This window comes from Nerophis ophidion, linkage group LG10, assembly GCF_033978795.1.
Source record: "Nerophis ophidion isolate RoL-2023_Sa linkage group LG10, RoL_Noph_v1.0, whole genome shotgun sequence".
Taxonomy (NCBI): domain Eukaryota; kingdom Metazoa; phylum Chordata; class Actinopteri; order Syngnathiformes; family Syngnathidae; genus Nerophis; species Nerophis ophidion.
In genome coordinates, this window is record NC_084620.1 from 3,214,770 (window position 1) to 3,238,926 (window position 24,157).

Genomic DNA, 24,157 nt, shown 5'->3' on the forward strand with positions numbered 1-24,157 from the left:
TTTGTGCAGTCCTTTGAGACATTTGTGATTTGGGGCTATATAAATAAACATTGATTGATTGATTGAAATGTTTACAGAAATCTAAAGTATTTTAAGTATTTATTTGAGATCCCAAATAACACCATGAATACAGAGGAGAAAGTTTTACGCTGCTACAGAACAGAGAAAGAGCAAGAGAGAGAGACAAAGAAATTTTCAAGATTTTTGTATCTGCTTTGGGAAATGTGAGAAAGAGGAAAGGTTGGGCTAAGTGTTCCATCCTGAGAGGGCAGAGAGGAAGAATGAACAGATTCTATCTGATTGGGATATTAGCAAAACCAGGAATGTTTGTGTTTTTATTTATGTAGCCCTTAATCACAAGTGTCTCAAAGGGCTGCACAAGTCACAACCACATCCTCGGCTCAGATCCCACATCAAGGCAAGAAAAAATTCAACTCATTGGGTGCAATGAGAAACTTTGGAAGGGACACTCCCCACCCCCCGGGTGACCGGTGCAATAGATGCCGGGTGGATACAGTTGATGATGTAAGAGTCCAGTCCATAGTGGGGCCAGCAGGGGCACTTTGTCATGATTGGAGATGGAAAGGTCAGTCTAAATCAGTGGTTCTTAACCTGGGTTCGATCGAACCCGAGGGGTTTGGCAGAGGTCAAAACACACCCGAATCATCGTGTAAATACAAACTTCTCATTATGGATTGATCTTTCACAGTATCATGTTCTCATATGTTCTCATAGTCATCAGTATTATCAGTATCACAGTATCACGTTCTCATAGTCATCATTGTCACCGATGTCCCACTGGGTGTGAGTTTTCCTTGCCCGAGGATGTCGTAGTGGTTTGTGCAGCCCTTTGAGACACTAGTGATTTAGGGCTATATAAGTAAACATTGATTGATTGATTGATTCTCCCTATCGGCGTATTACGGATATTGCAACAGCAGAAGTCAGACTGATTTTGTAATTTGTGAGGTTATTCTCTGTGTTGGTTTTATTGTTTGAACAAGGTGATGTTCATGCACGCTTCATTTTGTGCACCTGTAAAAAAAACAAAAAAAAACATGGTAACACTTTAGGGGCTTCACGGTGGTAGAGGGGTTAGTGCGTCTGCCTCACAATACGAAGGTCCTGCAGTCCTGGGTTCAAATCCAGGCTCGGGATCTTTCTGTGTGGAGTTTGCATGTTCTCCCCGTGAATGCGTGGGTTCCCTCCGGGTACTCCGGCTTCCTCCCACTTCCAAATACATGCACCTGGGGATAGGTTGATTGGCAACACTAAATTGGCCCTAGTGTTTGAATGTGTTGGCCCTGCGATGAGGTGGCGACTTGTCCAGGGTGTACCCAGCCTTCCGCCCGATTGTAGCTGAGATAGGCGCCAGCGCCCACCGCGACCCCAAAAGGGAATAAGCGGTAGAAAATGGATGGAAAATGGATGGTAACACTTTAGTATGGGCATCATATTCACCATTAATTAGTTGCTTATTAACATGCAAATTAGAAACATATTGGCTCTTAACTAGTCATTAAGTTCTTATTAATGCCTTAATATAACGGCCTTATTATAACCCTAACCCTTTAACCTTGACCCTAACCAAATAACTCTGAATTAAGTCATTATTACTTAGAATATGTTCCCCTAGTGTCCAAATAACGCTAAAATAAGTCTTTGTTATGAAAAACATAACTTTGTTTTGAATTTGAAAAAAACTTTTTTTTTCTCTAAAGAAGGGTTCACTGAATGTGCTTATGAAACTGGTGCTGTTCGGTACCTCCAACAAGGTTAAGAACCACTGGTCTAAATCATAAAAGAAACCCACTTGAATATGTTTGTGCTTTTGTGTGCTTAGCTGCTGGATACAGTGGATGCCATCTGTCATGTTTACTTTTTGTAAATTATTTTCTGAACACAGGAAAAGACCAACCTTGTGTGCTTATTGGAGGACATTTAGATCATCACGGACTGTCCAGCTTTACATAAGTAAAGTAAAGCTTTAATCAGAGCTTTTAAATGCAAGTCAACATAATCGTAGTTTTCTTTGTTCCTATCGGACCGATATCAATATCGTATTGGCACGCATCTAATAACAGCTGTTGAAAATGTTTACTTTAAAGCGGTTTCAAAACGCACCTCCATTTCATATAGCAGGAATTCTGAAAATATAGTTAAAGGCCTACAGAAACCCACTACTAGCAACCACGCAGTCTGATAGTTTATATATCAATAATGAAATATTAACATTGCAACACATGCCAATACGGCCGCTTTAGTTTACTAAATTGCAATTTTTAATTTCCCGCGGAGTTTCTTGTTAAAAAAGACCTGTATGATGACTTCTCGAGTCGGAGGGCACATATTAGCGCAGCACCACTAGCGGTTAAAAGTCGTCTCTTTTCATCGCATAATTACACAGTATTCTGGACATCTGTGTTGCTGAATCTTTTGCAATTTGTTCAATTAATAATGGAGAAGTCAAAGTAGAAAGATGGAGGTGGGAAGCTTTTAGCCTTTAGCCACACAAACACACGGTGATTCCTTATTTAAAGGGGAACATTATCAGCAGACCTATGTAAGCATCAATATATACCTTGATGGTGCAGAAAAAAGACCATCTGTTTTTTTAACCGATTTCCGAACTCTAAATGGGTGAATTTTTAACGAATTAAAGGCCTTTCTGTTTATGGCGCTGGATGCGAGGACGTCAGAATGTGACGTCGCCGAGGTAACACACCCACCATTTTCATTTTCAACACATTACAAACACCGGGTCTCAGCTCTGTTATTTTCTGTTTTTTTGACTATTTTTTGGAACCTTGGAGACATCATGCCTCGTCGGTGTGTTGTCGGAGGGTGTAACAAAACTAACAGGGAGGGATTCAAGTTGCACCACTGGCCCCAAGATGCCAAAGTGTCTGCCGCCAGACCCCCATTGAATGTGCCAAAGTGTCTCCACATTTGACCGGCGGTGCTAAAGCAGACATGGCACAGAGATGTATGGATAACCTGCAGATTCATTTGCAACGATAGTCAACGAAATCACAAATGTGAGTTTTGTTGATGTTGACTGCCAGCTAATCGATGCTAACATGCTATGCTAATCGATGCTAACATGCTATTTACCGGCGGTGCTAAAGCAAACATGGAACAGAGATGTAATGATAACCTGTAGACGCATTTGCAACTATATTACATTTCCTTCCACCCACTTTTAATGCGAAACAAACACTTACCAATCGACGGATTTAAGTTGCTCCAGTGTCAAAAGATGCGAAAGTCCTGATCGTTTGGTCCGCACATTTTACCGGCGATGCTAACGCAGCTATTCGGCCATGCTAGGGCTATGAATAGCGTCAATAGCTATTCGCTCAATAGCTATTCGCTCAATAGCTTCAGTTTCTTCTTCAATATTTTCATACTCCAACCATCTGTTTCAATACATGCGTAATCTGTTGAATCGCTTGAGCCGCTGAAATCCGAGTTTGAATCCGAGCTAATGTCACTATATCTTGCTGTGGTATTCCCATTGTTTGTTTACATTGGCAGCACTGTGTGACGTCACAGGGAAATGGCCAGTGTCTTCGCAGAGAGCCGAAAATAAGGCACTTTAAAGATGTATTTAGGGATATTCCGAGACCGGTAAAATTTTGAAAAAAACTTCAAAAAATACAACAAGCCACTGGGAACTGATTTTTATTGTTTTTAACCCTTTTGAAATTCTGATAATGTTCCCCTTTAAAATTCCCGGAGGTGAAGCTTTACTATGGATCAGAGCGGTCAAGCGAACATGGATCCCGACCACTTGTCAACCGGCAGGTTTCAGTGAGAAATTGTGGTAAAAAGTCGACTCTTACCGGAGATCAGCGGAGCTTGCGCCGTCCATGCAGCTTTGTGACTTCCCTCAGAGACTGGCGTCAACACACTCGTGGCCACGCCCCTTCGACTATCAGGTACTATTTAACTTACTAAAACACTAGCAACACAATAGAAAGATAAGGGATTTTCCAGAATTATCCTAGTAAATGTGTCTAAAAACATCTGAATCCGTCCCAATCCAATCGCCTTTTTTTTTCTTATTTAAATGTTCCTAGTCCTTCGCTAGTCCTTCATCCTCGCTCAAATTAGTGGGGAAATTGTCGTTTTCTCGGTCCGAACAGCTCTTTTTGTTGGAGGCTCCCATTATAAACAATGTGAGGATGTGAGGAGCCCTCACCCTTGTGACGTCATCGTCTGCTACTTCCGGTAAAGGCAAGGCTTTTTTATTAGCGACCAAAAGTTGCGAACTTTATCGTTGATGTTCTCTACTAAATCCTTTTAGCAAAAATATGGCAATATCACGAAATGATGAAGTATGACACATAGAATGGACCTGCTATCCCCGTTTGAATAAGAACATCTCATTTCAGTAGGCTTTTAAAGGTCATGTTTAAAGATTAGGCGTCAACATGGCGTTCCGGCATGTGTGATCACGCCAAATCCAGATGTCACAACAAGGCGTGTGTAATGTTTGCTGTGTGAACAGTAAACAGTGGAGGAGTAAGTGGGTTGCTTAGCATGATATGTCTGCTTCATTACATCCTGCTTACAATGCTAGTCCCTTTGTGCAAAGGTTTTTGGCCTTCCCCCGTCCTTGCTGGCAAACCTCCTGGCAAACTCTTTGAGCTGCATTCAAGTGGGCGTTGGTTTCGACTTTTGTGGAGGCTGCCAGTCTGCTCGGAAGCCAGCAAGGAATCTAAAAAACAAAACAAAAAACACAATAGACAACAAAAACTCGATCTAGCTTGCAGACGTATTGCAGGATGTAATGTGCTGGATGGTGAAAGCTCCTCCCTCCCTCGTGTAATATCTCCATGGCGGATATTGTCCCTGTTGTTAAACGTGTGCTGCCATTGTTCCTTTAGCACTGCTCCTGATCAACAGATGCTCTTTTATCAAAGCTTGAAGGCCTACTGAAATTAGGTTTTCTTATTTAAACGGGGATAGCAGCTCCATTCTATGTGTCATACTTCATCATTACGCGATATTGCCATATTTTTGCCAAAAGGTAGAGAACATCGACGATGAAGTTCGCAACTTTTGGTCGCTAATAAAAAAGCCTTGCCTTTACCGGAAGTAGCAGACGATGTGCGCGTGACGTCACGGGTTGTGGAGCTCCTCACATTGTTTACAATCATGGCCACCAGCAGCGAGAGCGATTCGGACCGAGAAAACGACGATTTCCCCATTAATTTGAGCGAGGATGAAAGATTTGTGGATGACAAAAGTGAGAGTGAAGGAGTAGAAAGAAAAAAAAAAGACGAGGGCAGTGGGAGCGATTCAGATGTTATTAGACACATTTGGTAGGATAATTCTGAAAAATCCCTTATCTGTTTCTTGTATTATTAGTGTTTTAGTGAGATTATATGGTCGTACCTGAAAGTCGGTGGGGTGTGGTGACCGCCAGTGTCTTCGATGGAAGCCACGTTTCCCGACGAGGCAAGGCAGCCGGGCTGAGATTATTTTCCCCCCCTCCTCCACGGTGTAGGCATCCGACGGTCGGGGGCGGCCGTTGGGAGGAGGCAAGAGAGTCCGCAGCTGCAGGAGACAAGGCACGACGCTAGCTCTCCGCTCATAACTACGGTAATACCACCATTTTGTCACCGAAACCTGTCGGTTGACATGAGGTAGGGAACCATGTTCGCTTGACCGCTGTGTTCCATAGTAAAGCTTCATCATCAGCTTTCGGGAATGTAAACAAGGAAACACCGGCTGTGTTTGTGTGGCTAAAGGCGGCTGCAATACACCGCTTCCCACCTACATCTTTCTTCTTTGACGTCTCCATTATTAATTGAACAAATTGCAAAAGATTCAGCAACACAGATGTCCAGAATACTGTGTAATTATGCGATTAAAGCAGACTACTTTTAGCTGGGATCGGTGCTGGATCAAAATGTCTGCTACACTCGAGACGTCACGCGCACGTTTTCAACAGGATACTTCGCGCGAAATTTAAAATTGCAATTTAGTAAACTAAAGTGGCCGTATTGTCATGTGTTGCAATGTTAATATTTCATCATTGATATATAAACTATCAGACTGCGTGGTCGGTAGTCGTGGCTTTCAGTAGGACTTTAATATTGTGACTCTAGAGTCCTCTTGCTCTTGTCTCCGAGTGTGGTGAGACCCAAGTGTTGTACATACTGTAGTTGTCCTCCATCATCTTAGCAGGACAATATTAATAGTACACTTCCAAGTTTTTGGGAAAAGTTGAAAAAAACGCCACACACCTGGCTCGGACACAGCAGTGGCAGACTGATGGCGAGATGAAACCTCCGTGATAAGAAAGTGTAAACTCACACCAGCAGGATGATTATTTGCGCTGCATATTAGTGGCAAGGCCAGGACTGTGTTGAATGTGAGGCTAGATTAAAAGACAGGATGAAATTTGAGATTATAAATTAGCGCTGAGATCACTGACATGATTGAAGTTAAGTATTCTAAAAGCCAAAACGCTGGTATTGGTTCTTAGCTTATGCAGGTGTATCTAATGCACTTGTTGCAGGTCTATTCCTGACCTTGTTTCTTTGGATACAAACAAAACGTTTGCTCTCTCTTCACCCGCTCTAATTGGTGTCCATGTCCAACACCCAGGCCAAGCGGTGCACTCGATATCGTTTGAAGACTATTTCGACAGTGAGGAGTCCACATGACTGCTACTGAAGCAGCTTCTTGGTGCTTCTCAAAGCCCTCCTGCGGTCTACTGCGAAATAACTTTTGAAATTGGAGGCTCCTGACCTCCCACAGTAGAGACATTTGAAGCCATTTAGGCAGAAAAACTGTGTGGTGCACGGGTCAGTGCTCTGTAGCAGTGGTTTAAATGACCACAGGACAAACCTCAGCAGCACAAACTTCAGTAAAAGTTGATGGTACCAGCATCCTGCATAAAGTCACCTGATTTTTAAAAACCTACTGAAATGAGATTTTCTTATTTAAACGGGGATAGCAGGTCCATTCTATGTGTCATACTTGATCATTTCACGATATTGCCATATTTTTGCTGAAAGGATTTAGTAGAGAACATCGATGATAAAGTTCGCAACTTTTGGTCGCTAATAAAAAAGCCTTGCCTGTACCGGAAGTAGAAGCCGATGTGCGCGTGACGTCACGGGTTGTGGAGCTCCTCACATCCGCACATTGTCTACAATCATGGCCACCAGCAGCGAAAGCGATTCAGACCAAGAAAGTGACAATTTCCCCATTAATTTGAGCAAGGATGAAAGATTTGTGGATGAGGAAAGTGAGAGTGAAGGAGTAGAAAAAAAAAAGACGGCAGAGCGATTCAGATATTGTTAGACAAATTTACTAGGATAATTCTTTGGCGACTGCCAGTGTCTCCGAGGGAAGCCACGTTTCTCAACGAGGCGAAGGCAGCCGATGCTTTCTCCACGGTGGAAGCATCCACGGTCGGGGGCGGCCGGTGGGAGGAGGCAAGAGAGTCCGCAGCTGCCTGTTTGACAGGTGCAGGAGGAGCGACGCAAGCTCTCCGCTCATGTCTATGGTAAGAGCCGACTTATTATCAGATGCAGACGTGAGCACATCACCCCTATATTAACGTCTCTTCACTGGCTCCCTGTGCGTTATCGAATCAATTTTAAGCTCCTTCTATTTGTTTTTAAATGTCTAAACAACCTTGTGCCAACATATCTCTCCGGCCTCCTTCAGCCTTACTGCCCCGCTCGATCCCTAAGATCAGCCGATCAGCTGCTACTGAGGGTCCCTGACACAAGGCTGAAGCTTAGAGGTGACAGAGCTTTCGCTGCTGCTGCTCCCAAGCTCTGGAACGACCCACCTCTGAGTGTTAGACAAGCCTCCTCTCTTCCTGTTTTTAAATCTCTCTTAAAAACTTACTTTTATTCCTTGGCTTTTAACACTGAGTGATATCCATCCTGCAATGGCGCCCCATTATACACCAGCTGTGAACCTGTTTTTATGTTTTATGTATTTTTTATCATGTTCTGTTTGTGTTGTGTTGTTTGCTCGGTTCTCGTATTATCTTTTAACTTGTCCATTGTACAGCACTTTGGCTACCCCTGTGGTAAATTTTAAATGTGCTTTATATTTAAAGTTGATTTGATTTTTGTTTTATTACCACCATTTTCTCTCCGAAACCTGCCGGTTGACATGTGTTATAGAAGCATGTTCCCTTGACCGCTCTGTTCCATAGTAAAGCTTCACCGTCATCTTTCTGGAATGTAAACAAGGAAACACCGGCTGTGTTTGTGTTGCTAAAGGCGGCCGCAATACACCGATTCCCACCTACATCTTTCTTCTTTGACGTCTCCATTATTAATAGAACAAATAGCAAAAGATTCAGCAACACAGATGTCCATAATACTTTGGAATTATGCGATGAAAAGAGCCGACTTATAGGTGTGAACGGTGTTGGACCAAAATGTCCTTTACAATGCGTGACGTCACGCGCACGCGTCGTCATACCGCGACGTTTTGGCATGATACTTCCGCGCGAAATTTAAAATTGCAATTTAGTAAACTAAAAAGGCTGTATTGTATTGCAATGTTAATATTTCATCATTGATATATAAACTATCAGACTGTGTGGTGGCTAGTAGTGGCTTTCAGTAGGTCTTTAAAATGTATTAATAAATTAGCTTAAATAACCTCTTCTACAATTTAAAACAAATTCCAAGGTAAGTTTATTTCGAGAGATGCTCAATATCTTTTTTTCAGGGTAATACAGTTTCAGGTAACCTAATGTTTCTCAAGAAACTAACTTGTATTGAATCAATAATTTTTTAAGTTTAGATTCAACTGTAGTTTGTGCACACCTTTTAGAGCAGTTTCTTTAGCAGTGTTGGCGTCTTCAAAACACCGTCGTAGTGATGCCGACGTGTCGTGTAGCTGATAAGTTTTGATTTGTTAATGCGCAATGTTTTTTTTTTTCCTCCGAGCAGAACAATCCGTGTAAATAGTACACAATGTTTTCCCCTGAAACAGTAAAGTCCCACATGATCAATTCCATATTTGTTTACAATGAGATCAAGGTAAGTATACAGCACGGCGCAGACAAGGCACTGGATTTGCTCACCCTAACCCTTCTATAACACCGCATGTGTAATCTTGTATTCTTGGTAAATCCAAGATGTTATTTTTGTCACCGTGCTTTCCCCGACTTAACCATGATAACTGTAGTAGAGTGGTTCTCAACCTTTTTTCAGTGATGAACATTTTTTTAATCCAAGTACCCCCTAATCAGAGCAAAGCATTTTTGGTTGAAAACAAGTGATAAAGAAGTAAAATACAGCACTATGTCATCAGTTTCTGATTTATTAAATTGTATAACAGTGCAAAATATTGCTTATTTGTTGTGGTCTTTCTTGAACTATTTGGAAAAAAAGATAAAAAATAACAAAAAACTTGTTGACAAATAAACAAGTGATTCAATTATAAATAAAGATTTCTCCACATAGAAGTAATCATCAACTTAAAGTGCCCTCTTTGGGGATTGTAATAGAGATCCATCTGGATTCATGAACTAAATTCTAAACATTTCTTCACAAAAAAAGACATCTTTAACATCAATATTTATGGAACATGTCCACAAAAAATCTAGCTGTCAACACCGAATATTGCATTGTTGCATTTCTTTTCACAGTTTATGAACTTACATTCATATTTTGTTGAATTATTATTAGGGGACGGCGTGGCAAAGTTGGTAGAGTGGCTGTGCCAGTAATCTGAGGGTTACTGGTTCAATCCCCACCTTCTACCATCCTAGTCACGTCCGTTGTGTCCTTTGGCAAGACACTTCACCCTTGCTCCTGATGGGTCCTGGTGAGCGCCTTGCATGGCAGCTCCTGCCGTCAGTGTGTGAATGTGTGTGTGAATGGGCGAATGTGGAAATACTGTCAAAGCGCTTTGAGCTCCTTAAAAAGGAGTAGAAAAGCGCTAAACAAGTACAACCCATTGACCATTTATTCAATGAATATATTTATAAAGGATTTTGAATTGTTGCTATTTTTAGAATATTTAAAGAAAAATATCATGTACCCCTTGGCATACCTTCAAATACCCTCAGAGGTACGCGTACCCCCATTTGAGAACCGCTGCTGTAGTATATGCGCCTTAGAGATGCGCGTTTTGCGGTCTCGGCCGTGGAGTCCGCGGTTAAACCGCGGGTCGGGCGGTTGACATGACGAAAAAATAGATTTTAATTAGATTCGGGCGGGTGGCGGTTGAACCATCCGGAAATATTTGATATGCATGGTTCTGTGATCGGTATCCTTTGCCATTCAAAGTGCCATTTAAGACCCGTGTCATAAAGCGAAGAAGACAATAAGAGACGCTATTGTTCTCCTGAATGACTGCCGGTAGTCACCCAGATAATAAGTATCAGGGCGTGCTATGAAGCCATTGGCTTTGTCGCCTACTACATTATACACGATCTGCTTGTCAGTCCAGCATCATGTTGTGTGTGGCTTCCGCGGCAACACGCACACGACTGCAAGGCATACTGGGTGACACAGAGTACACTAATGGTTGTGATATAAACTATTTTAACACTCTTAGTAATATGCGCCACGCTGTGAAGCCACACCAATTAAGAACGGCATATACATTTCAGGAGAACATCCTCACAGTAACACAACATAAACGCAACACAACAAATACCCATAATCCTTTGTATTCATGACACATCCTGACTATTTTATACACCCCGCTAGCAGCAAACCCCGCCACCTCCCCCCCGTGGGTCGGTAAGGTGGGCATGGTTGGGGGCGCGGGGGTGTAAAATATATTCAGGTGTTATCACGGATACAAAGGATTATGGGTATTTGTTGTGTTGCGTTTATGTTGTGTTACTGTGAGGATGTTCTCCTGAAATGTGTTTTTCAATCTTGTTGGGTGTGGCTTCACAGCGTGGCGCATATTAGTAAGTGTTAAAGTTGTTTTTATCACAACCATCAGTGTACTCTGTGTCACCCAGTATGCTTTTCAATCTTGAACGTGTAATTGCGGAAGCTGCACACAACATGTTGCCGGACCAACAATCGGTTCGTACATGTTGTTGAAGGTGTCAAAGGCAATGGCTACACAGCATGCCCGTATTTTTGTAATCAGGATGAACGCTATTGGATAGTCGCGGGAACGTTAGCGGCTCCAATTGTCATCATTACTCTGTGAAACAGGTTTAAATAGTTCTGTGAGTGGTAAAGGCGGACAACCTCTGATGTATTTCGGCGGGCGGGTACAGTCCTGATAAAATGTTGGTTCGGGTTGATGACTTTGGTGATGCGGATGATATAATTGCCTATCCGCGCATCTCTAATGCGCCTACAATCTGTAACTGGGATCATCATATACAACGGTCTCGGTGCTTTATTGTACTTCAATACTATTATATGTTCCCCATTGACTTTAATTCTTCACAGGTTCAGTGAGAGCAGTCACATGTTCCTCAATTTAGTGATGGCTGTTGTGGAGAGTATGTCAGCTCCATTTAACAGATTTTGTGTCAAATAAAACTTCAGTGTTGTGTTTTGTGTTCAGTGTTTGGCCCAGTTTGACCAAACATAGTTTCAAGGTTAAGCCATGGGTGAAAGAAGAACCCAGAACACAACAGGGCAAATTGGCCATTGCGATTTCGTGTGTTGAGTATTTCCTGTTGTAAAGAGTCTAGTACAGCTTCTTCTTCCTCACAGTGGTCATTAGATTCAATTGACAGAATTATCAGTGTTAATTAGTAAAAAAGGTTTGCCTGCAGGCTCAATAAGCCTTATTTAAAGTATCAGTTAATCATCTCCGCTCATGATTTACAACTAGACTGTCCTCACATCTTGAGATCATTCATCACTCATAGGAATATATCGTTCAACCGATGAATGCTGACACGTCGTCTTCTCTTTCAGCAAACACGCCACTTTGAAGGCAGGCCCGGAAGGAACTCCTTGCGACAACACATCGTAAGTGTTTCTTGTTCCATACAAATCAGAGCCTTTTCAGGATGCCGAAAGATCCCATAGTCCAATTTCCAACTGATTGTGCAGCCTATAAATGTGTCATCATTATATTTGCCAAACACGCCAGTAATGCTCTGATGCGTTCACACAATATCCATCGAGTCAGTAAACCACACAGACAGACAAAAAGTGGCCTCCGGGCTCATCGGACATGCAGACGAAGTCCTGTTGCTTTTTTATAATGAGATCTGGGGGCGTTAAATTAAAGATTCCACACAGTGTGTGATCACTCCGTGCACTGGTCATTTATTCAAAAGGAGAGCTTCAATGAGTCCATTTGATTGTGTCCTTTACTTAAAGCTGTATTTTACACAGATGTGGAAAAGTCTATACCAGGGGTCACCAACGCGGTGCCCGTGGGAACCAGGTAGCCCGTAAAGACCAGATGAGTCGCCCGCTGGCCTGTTCTAAAAATAGCTCAAATAGCAGCACTTACCAGTGAGCTGCCTCTATTTTTTAAATTGTATTTATTTACGAGCAAGATGGCCTCGCTTTGCTCGACATTTTTAATTCTGAGAGACAAAACTCAAATAGAATTTGAAAATATTTGAAAGACTTGGTCTTCACTTGCTTAAATAAATTCATTTTTTTTTTTTACTTTGCTTCTTATAACTTTCAGAAAGACAATTTTAAATTAAAAAAATACAAGCTTAATGATTTTAGGATTTTTAAACACATATACCTTTTTACCTTTTAAATTCCTTCCTCTTCTTTCCTGACAATTTAAATCAATGTTTGGGTAAATGTATTTTTTTTTATTGTAAAGAATGATAAATACATTTTGATTTAATTTTTCATTTTAGCTTCTGTTTTTTCGACGAAAAATATTTGTGAAATATTTCTTCAAACTTATTATTATTAAAATTCAACATTTTTTTAAATGCCAAATCTAAAAAAATTGTAGAATCAAATTTAAATCTTATTTCAAAGTCTTGAATATTTTTTAAAATTTTTGTTCTGGAAAATCTAGAAGAAATAATGATTTGTCTTTGTTAGAAATATAGCTTGGTCCAACTTGTTATATATTCTAACAAAGTGCAGATTGGATTTTAACCTATTTAAAACATGTCATCAAAATTCTAAAATTAATATTAATCAGGGAAAAGTACTAATGATGTTCCATAAAATCTTTTTTTAATTTTTTCCAAAAAATTCGAATGAGCTAGTTTTTGTCTCCTGTTTTTCGGTTGAATTTTGAATTTTAAAGAGTCAAAATTGAAGATAAACTATGTGTCAATTAAATTTTCATTTTTTTCCTGTTTTCTCCTCTTTTAAACCGGTCAATTAAGTGTTTTTTTCATCATTTATTCTCTACAAAAAACCTTTCTTAAAAAGAAGTACGACGGAATGACAGACAAATACCCATTTTTTTATATATATGTATAGATGTATTTATTAAAGGTAAACAAAGCAAATTGGCTATTTCTGGCAATTTATTTATTGAAGTGTGTATCAAACTGGTAGCCCTTCGCATTAATCAGTACCCAAGAAGTAGTTTCAAAAAGGTTGGTGACCCCTGGTCTACACGCTATAGAAAGCAGTCCAAATTCTGTCCAAATGTTCAGAGTTTATTGTGCTTTGATCGATTTCAAAAGACTATTATTTGCATTTAGGTGTAAAGATAAGACCATTGATCAGTTAGCACTTTTTTAATGGGATGCAGCGCGTTCAGCCACATTTCCATCACACTCACACCTGTCAGCTGTGATTGATGTGCTGTTCACTCGCCATCTTTCGCCGGCATACCTTCTCGTGGAACACTCCTCTGCCGCCTTAGATTAGGGTGCATATTAATCACCCTTAACGTTGAGTCATTGAGCCCACGTTACATTTATGCTTGTTTCATGTTTAAATACAACCAGGAATCTGAGACGTCAAGACTGCATTCATATTTAGTGTCTGAAATACAATATATTATAATTCTGTCATCTGATGAAATGAACTCAAAGTCTGCATATAAAATGAAAATGTATACCATGAACACGTGCAGGTTAGCCATAACAGTTTATTCATTTAGCAGTCAGATGCTATTAACTGTAGTTAATAAATACAGCTGTCGATTTAAATGTAAATATATGACAATAGAAATAAACAATCACACACACTAAAAAAATGCAGGATTTTTTTCTAACCAAATGCTGGGCTGAGCCTGTTGGGTCATATTTATGGGTTATTTCTAAGGTGTTGGGTAGTTTATGTGACCCAACCAGTAAAACAGCCAGCTGGGTTAAAAATGGAGTTAAACGCCTCAAGTGCTAAAAGAGTCATGTGCTGGAAGAACCATCTTGGACTAATATACTTATAAGCATTAGCCGATAGATTAAAGAATAGTAGCGATTAGAAATTAAACTCAATGTGACGGAGTAAAAGTAGTGTTTCTTCTTCTTTCTTCTAGCACCTCTAACTTTTGGAGATGGATTTGTTGATGTTCATGACGCTGAAAGTCTGCTCACAGACGTAGGTCGAGCCAAACAAAGTTAGCATCTTCTGTAGCAAAGTGGCGGCTGATATTGTACTCTTCGTAAACCGCGACAGTTTCTTGGCATATCAGACACACAGCCTTTGATTGAACTTCAGTAAAAAAAATATTTCGTTGTCCACTCTGCATTAAATACTCGCCACTCACTGTCCACTTTTCTTTGCTTTGATAAGCTCATTTTTAGAGAGGCTCTCACAGGACAAACCTAAAGAGAAGAACGGAATAATATCCCGCAGGCCAAAAATGTCAATGAGCGCCATCTAGTGGGGAAACGCGGTACTACAGGGATATGGTGAAACGAACGAGGTTTACCGACGATAATAATATGAAATGTAATTTAATAATATAATTTAATGGGTGGCTCCTCCTTAATGATAGTCAAGCGCTGAAAACGCATACGGGAGGCAGAAACCTTAACATAAGAGTTTGTTTTATTTTTTGGGGGAAATAATTTGGACAAGTTCCGCGGGACGGTTTAAAATGTTCAACGGGCCGTAGTTTGTCCATGTCTGGGTTAGTGCATCTGCCTCACAATACGAAAGTCCTGACTAGTCCTGGGATCTTTCTGTGTGGAGTTTGCATGTTCTCCCCGTGACTGCGTGGGTTCCCTCCGGGTACTCCGGCTTCCTCCCACTTCCAAAGACATGCACCTGGGGATAGGCCCCTCCCACTTCCAAAGACATGCACCTGGGGATAGGCCCCTCCCACTTCCAAAGACATGCACCTGGGGATAGGCCCCTCCCACTTCCAAAGACATGCACCTGGGGATAGGTAGATTGGCAACACTAAATGGTCCCTAGTGTGTGAATGTGAGTGTGAATGTTGTCCGTCTATCTGTGTTGGCCCTGCGATGAGGTGGCGACTTGTCCAGGGTGTACGCCGCCTTCCGCCCGAATACAGCTGAGATAGGCTTCAGCGACCCCAAAAAGGGACAAGTGGTAGGAAATGGACGGATGGATTTTTAACATTGCTAAATAGCTGGTTGCTAAGCCATGTTTTTCTCTTCTTTTTGCCTTATTGGTTTTGACACACAGAGCACTGAGGCCTTTGTGGGGATTGCAATTCAAGGAAAAAGTTCCCTCAATGATTAATCAACATCATCAAATGTACTTATTTACTATACAGGAGAACAACCTGGGTCCAGTTTATTCGTCACCAGTGACACAGGTGCTTGTGAAAGAAGGATGTAAACATGTAAACATTGCATTCAACTCCCACGCTGATGGCTTCATAAAAACAATCTAGAGCCAGACATCTGTCTGTCACAAAGATCCTTCGCTCTTTTAGCCTGTGGTCACCGGCTCCAAATGAAAACCACCTCGGTGCTGCATCTCTTTTGCGGCGGACGCACGTGGCGCTCCTTGTGCTTCTTTTTAATCTCGCCGCGCTGCTATTTCATTTCCTGTCTGGTTGAATGAATCAGTGCCTCTGCCATGATCTTGTCAGTCACATAAAGTCACATAATGGTACTAGCCTGTGTCGTTTTCTGTGTTAAGAAAGAAGCATAGATGTTTAATGATCAAAGTTTACTTCTATAGGCCTAAATCACGAGTGTCTTGAAGGGCTGCACAAGCCACAACGACATCCTCGGCTCAGACCCCACATCAGGGCAAGGAAAAACTCAACCCAATGGGATGACAATGAGAAACCTTGGAGTTTTAATATGGGACTTAAATGCTTCTACTGAGGTAGCATCTCTAACATTCCAGAGTACTGGAGCCCGAATAGAAAACGCTCTATAGCCCGCAGACTTTGTTTGGGCTCTGGGAATCACTAATAAGCCGGAGTCTTTTGAAGGCAGATTTCTTGCCGGGACATATGGTACAATACAATCGGCAAGATAGGATGGAGCTAGACCGTGTAGTATTTTATACGTAAGTAGTAAAACCTTAAAGTCACATCTTAAGTGCACAGGAAGCCAGTGCAGGTGAGCCAGTACAGGTATATATGTATGTATGTATGTATATAAAGGTATATACAGTATAGGTATATATGTATGTATATATGTATATAAAGGTATATACAGTATAGGTATATATGTATGTATATATGTATATAAAGGTATATACAGTATAGGTATATATGTATGTATATAAAGGTATATACAGTACAGGTATATATGTATGTATATATGTATATAAAGGTATATACAGTATAGGTATATATGTATGTATATATGTATATAAAGGTATATACAGTAAAGGTATATATGTATGTATATATGTATATAAAGGTATATACAGTTTGATTGATTGATTGATACTTTTATTAGTAGATTGCACAGTTCAGTACATATTTCGTACAATTGACCACTAAATGGTAACACCCCAATAAGTTTTTCAACTTGTTTAAGTCGGGGTCCACGTTAATCAATTCATGGTAGTATAGGTATATATGTATGTATATATGTATATAAGTATATACAGTACAGGCGTAATATGATCAAACTTTCTTGTTCTTGTCAAAAGTCTAGCAGCCGCATTTTGTACCAACTGTAATCTTTTAATGCTAGACATGGGGAGACCCGAAAATAATACGTTACAGTAATCGAGAGATGTAACGAACGCATGAATAATGATCTCAGCGTCTTTAGTGGACAGAATGGAGCGAATTTTAGCGATATTATGGAGATGAAAGAAGGCCGTTTTAGTAACACTCCTAATGTGTGCCTCAAACGAGAGAGTGGGTTGAACATAACACCCAGATTCTTTACAGAGTCGCCTTGTGTAATTGTTTGGTTGTCAAATGTTAAGGTGGTATTATTAAATAGTTGTTGGTGTTTAGCCGGATGGATAATCAGCATTTCCGTTTTCTTGGCCTTGAGTTGCAAAAAGTTAGCGGACATCCATTGTTTAATTTCATTAAGACACGCCTCCAGCTGACTACAATCCGGCGTGTTGGTCAGCTTTAGGGGCATGTAGAGTTGGGTGTCATCAGCATAACAGTGAAAGCTAATACCGTATTTGCGTATGACGTCACCTAGCGGCAGCATGTAGATGCTGAAGAGTGCAGGGCCAAGAACTGAACCCTGGGGAACGCCGCACGTTACCTTAACGTAGTCCGAGGTCATATTTTTATGGTGAACGCACTGCATCGTGTCAGTAAGATAGGAGTTAAACCAAGACAAGGCTAAGTCTGACATACCAATACGTGTTTTGATACGTTCTAATAAAATATTATGATCGATGGTATCGAAAGCAGCGCTAAGATCGAGGAGCAGCAACATAGATGACGCATCAGCATCAATCATTAGCGATAGATAATTAGTCATTTTTGCGAGGGCTGTCTCCGTGGAGTGATTTGCCCTGAAACCGGATTGAAAGGTTTCACATAGATTGTTAGACGCTAAGTGTTCATTTAACTGCTGTGAAACAATTTTTTCAAGGATTTTTGAAATAAAGGGAAGGTGAGACACCGGTCGGTAGTTTACCATGAGGTCAGGATCGAGGTTAGATATTTTAAGAAGAGGATGAATAACCGCTTTTTTGAATGCTAGGGGATCAGTGCCAGAGGAAAGTGATAAGTTAAGAATATTTAGCACTAATGGGCCTTATATTAAGAAAAGCTCTTTGATAAGTTTCCCAGGAAGTGGGTCAAGTAAACGCGTTGTGTGTTTTATTCCATTTACACGTTGTAACAATTCCTCTAATGCTATTTCATCAAAAAGAGAGAGACTATTTTGGAGGGCAATATCCGCCGTATGTACAGTTGTATCTGTGTTACTAAAACCCAGTTGTAGCTGGGATGCGTTCTCTTTAATCTCCTTTCTATTGAGTTCAATTTTCTTTTTAAAGAAATTCATAGTCATCTGCTGAGTGGGTGGAGCTACTGAGAGGAGTCCCTTGTTGGGTTAGCGATGCAACTGTACTGAAAAAATATTTAGGATCGTTTTTGTTAGGGCGGCTGAGATTTAGCTTTAGCTAAGGTAAGCACTCTTTTATAAATTATTAAACTATCACTCCATGCTTGATGGGATAACCTCAAGTTTAGTCGTGCGCCATTTGCGTTCCAGCTTTCTACTTGATAGTTTAAAAGCTCTAGTTTCTTCTCTAAACCATGGGGTACGCCTTTTAGGGGCCCTTTTGAGCTTTAGCGGTGCTATACTATCAATAGTTTCGCGCAGGGCGTCGTTAAAGTTGTTAGTGAGGTTATCAATAGAGTCCACATAATTTAAGAATGGTGCCATTAGCGAGGGCAGTAGGCCAGCAAGAGTCATCGTTGTGGCAGCACTAATGTTGCGGCTGCTAAAGCAGTTATTATTATTATTAGCTTGTTGACAATGAGTCACAACTTTGAATTTTATAAGATAATGATTGAACATGACTTTAGTATACGGGAGTATCATAACTTTGAAGGTGGTGACACCACAGAAAGTTTCTCGTACAAATCAAGGGATGCACCGAAATGAAAATTTGTGACCGAAGCCGAATAAAATTTAAACGCTTGGCCGAAGGCCAAATACCGAATAATGAATGCAGTTTTTCACATTTTTTTTTATATTGCATAAATAGCCTAGAATAAATATTTAGACATGTTTTTCAAATAAAGTAATTTTTTATTGAATATTGACATTTTTTTAATAATCCAGTAGCCTTTGCTTTTCAAAAAAAGCACAAAGTTTTTCATTTATATTAGGCCTTCAAACAAAACATGCATTCCCAAAAAAAAGAAAGTGCATTAAAGTGGATAAACCCACAACAAATGAATTATTGTCCTTTTGGCAAAAGTCTGCTTAGCCACAGTAGATATGCTAATAATGTAAACAGAAGGCTCAAGTAAATCTCAATAAGTGTGTGCTTGTAACCTCATACACTTATACAGGTAGCCTACACAACAGGCTAATAATGTAAACAGAGGCCTCACTAAATCTCAATAAGTGTGTGCTTGTAACCTCATACACTTATACAGGTACACAACATTGTAACCTCATACACTTATACAGGTACACAACATTGTAACCTCATACACTTATACAGGTACACAACATATCCCATTGTAACCTCATACACTTATACAGGTACACAACATATCCCATTGTAACCTCATACACTTATACAGGTACACAACATTGTAACCTCATACACTTATACAGGTACACAACATTGTAACCTCATACACTTATACAGGTACACAACATATCCCAACGTCACCGCACGTTGGTTGATTGCGTCATTGCCTCAAAAAATTGCGTCACACGCCACTATTCGGCCTTGTTTTTAACTCATTCCACCGAATGCTGAATGTGGCTTTTTTTGCCATATTCGGCCGAATATATTCGGTTACCGATTAATCGGTGCATCCCTAGTTCAAACAAACATTTTATAAATGCAAGCACAAGCGGTCCGATTGTATTCCATAAGGTGATGAAAGTGATATTTTTAAGTCATTACCTTCGACGCACTTTTGTTTTTTTCAGACATTATTACCTTTATTTTGGGATTATATCAAAGCTATTTCCTGTGTCTCTATAATAACAATTGGAATATCCCAGAACAGAACAGCAATACGGCTTTTTCTGCTCAGACTCTACTCATTCTCACTTGTTTTATGATGCGCTCAAGCTTCTTGACCATCGTGTGAATTAGGCTGCAAAGAAGAAAAACGGATGTTCTGTCACATGCAACCCTCCTATAGGCCATTATTTGTTTCAATGCTAAACACCACTTGCACAAATACTTGGTGTGTTTTCACACCGGCTCCTCAGTGGCCGTGTGTCTCGCTCAAGGCTTCTGCATGCTTTTCAGTAAGCATCAAGGCGTGACAGAGACACAGCGAGAGGACAAGGCGTGGCCCCAGAACTCGCTGAAGAGAAGGCAACACGGTGCCCCGTTGTCCTCAGGGATATGGCTTCTCTCCACGTCCCCTGACTCTTCGCTGTCTGATCTGTCGTCAGTGAGCCAAAGTGTCTTGGACACATTGCGGTCACCATGAGCTGGAGGAGATATGACAAACATAAAAGGTCGACCCTGTTTGCTTCTGCCTCACGAGGCCAACGTCAGGCTCAGTGTTGCAGAGGTCGGAAGTCCTTCTGAACTGGTTGGTTCTGAACTTGGTAGAATTATTTGTTATTGTAGAGATCCCTTCTATGCTTTTGTCTTTTTGTACATAGCAAAGATACAAAGGGATACTTTTAAGTTAAAGTGAAAGTACAAACCCTGTTTCCATATGAGTTGGGAAAATGTGTTAGATGTAAATATAAACGGAATACAATAATTAGCAAAAAATTTTTTCAACCCATATTCAGTTGAATGCACTACAAAGACAAGATATTTGATGTTCAAACTCATAAACTTTATTTATTTTTTGCAAATAATTAACTTAGAATTTCATGGCTGCAACATGTGCCAAAGTAGTTGGGAAAGGGCATGTTCACCACTGTGTTACATCACCTTTTCTTTTAACAACACTCAATAAACGTTTGGGAACTGAGGAAACTAATTGTTGAAGCTTTGAAGGTGGATTTCTTTCCCATTCTTGTTTTATGTAGAACTTCAGTCAGTCAACAGTCCAGGATCTCTGCTGTTGTATTTTACGCTTCATAATGCGCCACACATTTTCGATGGGAGACCGGTCTGGACTGCAGGCGGGCCAGAAAAAGTACTCGCACCCTTTTTTTTTTTTTTTTTTTTTTTTTTTTTTTTACAAAGCCACGCTGTTGTAACACGTGCTGACTGTGGCTTGGCATTGTCTTGCTGAAATAAGCAGGGGCATCCATGAAAAAGACGGCGCTTAGATGGCAGCATATGTTCTTCCAAAACCTGTATGGACCATTCAGCATTAATGGTGCCTTCACAGATGTGTAAGTTACCCATGCCTTGGGCACTAATACACCCCCATACCATCACACATGCTGGCTTGTGAACTTTGTGTCGATAACAGTCTGGATGGTTCGCTTCCCCTTTGGTCCGGATGACACGATGTCGAATATTTGCAAAAACAATTTGAAATGTGGACTCGTCAGACCACAGAACACTTTTCCACTTTGCATCAGTCCATCTTAGATGATCTCGGGCCCAGAGAAGCCGGCGATGTTTCTGGATGTTGTTGATAAATGGCTTTCGCTTTGCATAATAGAGCTTTAACTTGTACTTACAGATGTAGCGATGAACTGTATTTAGTGACAGTAGTTTTCTGAAGTGTCCCTGAGCCTAAGTGGTGATATCCTTTAGAGATTTATGTCGGTTTTGATACATTGCTGTCTGAGGGATTGAAGGTCACGGTCATTCAATGTTGGTTTCCGGCCATGCCGCTTACGTGGAGTGATTTCTCCAGATTCTCTGAACCTTTTGATGATGTAATGGACCGTAAGATGTTGAAATCCCTAAATTTCTTGCAATGTCACTTTGAGAAAGGTTGTTCTTAAACTGTTTGACTATTTGCTCACGCAGTTGTGGACAAAGGGGTGTACCTCGCCCCATCCTTTCTTGTGAAAGACTGAGCATTTTTTGGGAAGCTGTTTTTATAGCCAATCATGGCACCCACCTGTTCCCAATTAGCCTGCACACCTGTGGGATGTTCCAAATAAGTGATTGATGAGCATACCTCAACTTTATCAGTATTTATTGCCACCCTTCCCAACTTCTTTGTCACGTGTTGCTGGCATCAAATTCTAAAGTTAATGATTATTTGCAAAAAAAATGTTTAACAGTTTGAACATCAAATATGTTGTCTTTGTAGCATATTCAACTGAATATGGGTTGAAAAGGATTTGCAAATCATTGTATTCTGTTTATATTTACATCTAACACAATTCCCAACTGATATGGAAACAGGTTTGTACCAATGATTGTCACACACACACACACACACTAGGTGTGGTGAAATTTGTCCCCTGCATTTGACCCATCCCCCTGTTCACCCCCCGGGAGGTGAGGGGAGCAGTGGGCAGTAGCGGTGGCCGCGCCCGGGAATTTTATGTCCCGTATTGGGAATTGTACCATAGAAACACAATCACAGACTCTGATGCTGCTGCTCTTCTGTCTGTGCTTCAGAGCCGCCATCGTCACAATGTCTTTGTTGTACATGATTTCATGATCTCATCCATGCCGCACGCCGACGTCTTAAGCTGCTCTCAGATCAGCTTCTGGTGACTCATTGAATACGTGCGCCTCGTATCTCCTCAGGGCCGTAAGAATCCACTCTGTTTTCTCGAGTTACGCCATTGGGAGGCCGACATATCTGAGTCTGATGTGGGTGCTTGTGGGCGGGTGCAGGTTTAATCTCTGCAGCAGAAGTCTGCTTTTACTACCTGCCAGCAAACAGGCACACCTCAACTCATACTTTTGGTGTTGATACTGGTAGAGAGGCTGCTTTTACGTTGCATTTTATTTGTGCGGTGCAAATTCACAAGAAGTGACGTGAAGCCACTTTGTCCACAACAGTGAAGAAAAGAATAAAAACAAACAGGAAGAAACAGCGTGGCGCAGTGGGAGAGTGGCTGTGCGCAACCTGAGGGTCCCTGGTTCAAATCCCACCTAGTACCAACTTGGTCACGTCCGTTGTGTCCTGAGCAAGACACTTCACCCTTGCTCCTGATGGGTTCTGGTTAGCGCCTTGCATGGCAGCTCCCTCCATCAGTGTGTGAATGTGGAAGTAGTGTCAAAGCGCTTTGAGTACCTTGCAGGTAGAAAAGCGCTATACAAGTACAACCCATTTATCATTTATTATAACTCTTAAACGGCAAGAGACCTGACTGTCAGAGTGCCATTAAGCCGCCATGTTTGCGTCTCATCAGCGGCCTGAGCCAAAGCGCCCAGCTGCTTGCCTAATTTGACATTGGCTGGCGCTCATCTGAAAAAATGGAACACGGAAAGCATAATTTAGGGTGTCTGTTTGTGGTATTGTAGCCTTCTGCATTTGTAGCCTCATCACAAACAATGACGCTTCTTTCCAGCCCGACACCTCAGCGTACAATCGGGCATTTCAGCTTTCGCTGCCGGGATGACGACGGTGATGTTGCAAGCGCCATTAACGGACGCGAGAAAAAGAGCGTTAGCATCACACTAGCCGCGTCGTCATGGCAACTAAAAGTGTGCGGTTATTTCTGCAAAGTGCGTCAGGTTTCTCACACCTCTGAGAATAAACTCACAAGCTGCGTCGACAGACAAATAAGATGAGCAACGCTGCCAAAGTGCAGCAGACTCTTTGATTATTTTTGCATCATCAGCTAGCATCACTTGGTGTCGACTTCGATCCCTTCAAAGTTTGGAAAGTTCTTGGGGTTCACTTAAAGGCTAAGTGACATATTGTTTGTCCTTATTAAATTTACCATGGCTAAAAAAGGCTTCCTGTCCGTGTTTGGGTTGTACGTTAAAGGGGAACTATACTTTTTGGGCAATTTTGCCTATCATTCACAATCATTTTGTAAGACAAGAACATATGTTTTTATTTTGTTAATGCATTCTAACTAAATAAATGCAATCAACATTTCGCTTACAATTGAGCCTAAAGGAGTCGCTTTATTCTGCCTACAAAGCCCTTAAAAACATGCAAACACTCCCATTAAGGTTTTATATACATGCTATAAGTATATATGTGGGCTTCACGGTGGCAGAGGGGTTAGTGCGTCTGCCTCACAATACGTAGGTCCTGCAGTCTTGGGTTCAATCCCAGGCTCAGGATCTTCCTGTGTGCAGTTTGCATGTTCTCCCCGTGAATGCGTGGGTTCCCT

At 41.1% G+C, this 24,157-nt stretch overlaps 1 protein-coding gene and 1 long non-coding RNA gene across 5 annotated transcripts in view; one reads left to right on the forward strand and one right to left on the reverse strand.

Moving 5' to 3' along the window:
* The window catches only part of syt1a (synaptotagmin Ia), a 298,889-nt gene that overhangs the window by 66,464 nt on the left and 208,268 nt on the right, over positions 1 to 24,157 (forward strand). For all 4 annotated transcript variants that reach the window (XM_061912043.1, XM_061912044.1, XM_061912042.1 and 1 more), the window contains one exon: positions 11,898 to 11,951. The gene's annotated coding sequence lies outside the window, so the exon portion shown is untranslated. The remainder of the gene's footprint in view (positions 1 to 11,897; positions 11,952 to 24,157) is intronic.
* The window catches only part of LOC133560005 (uncharacterized), a 57,363-nt gene continuing 37,012 nt past the window's right edge, over positions 3,807 to 24,157 (reverse strand). Inside the window, exon 3 of the long non-coding RNA XR_009808368.1 lies at positions 3,807 to 4,723. This is a non-coding gene — a long non-coding RNA (uncharacterized LOC133560005). The remainder of the gene's footprint in view (positions 4,724 to 24,157) is intronic.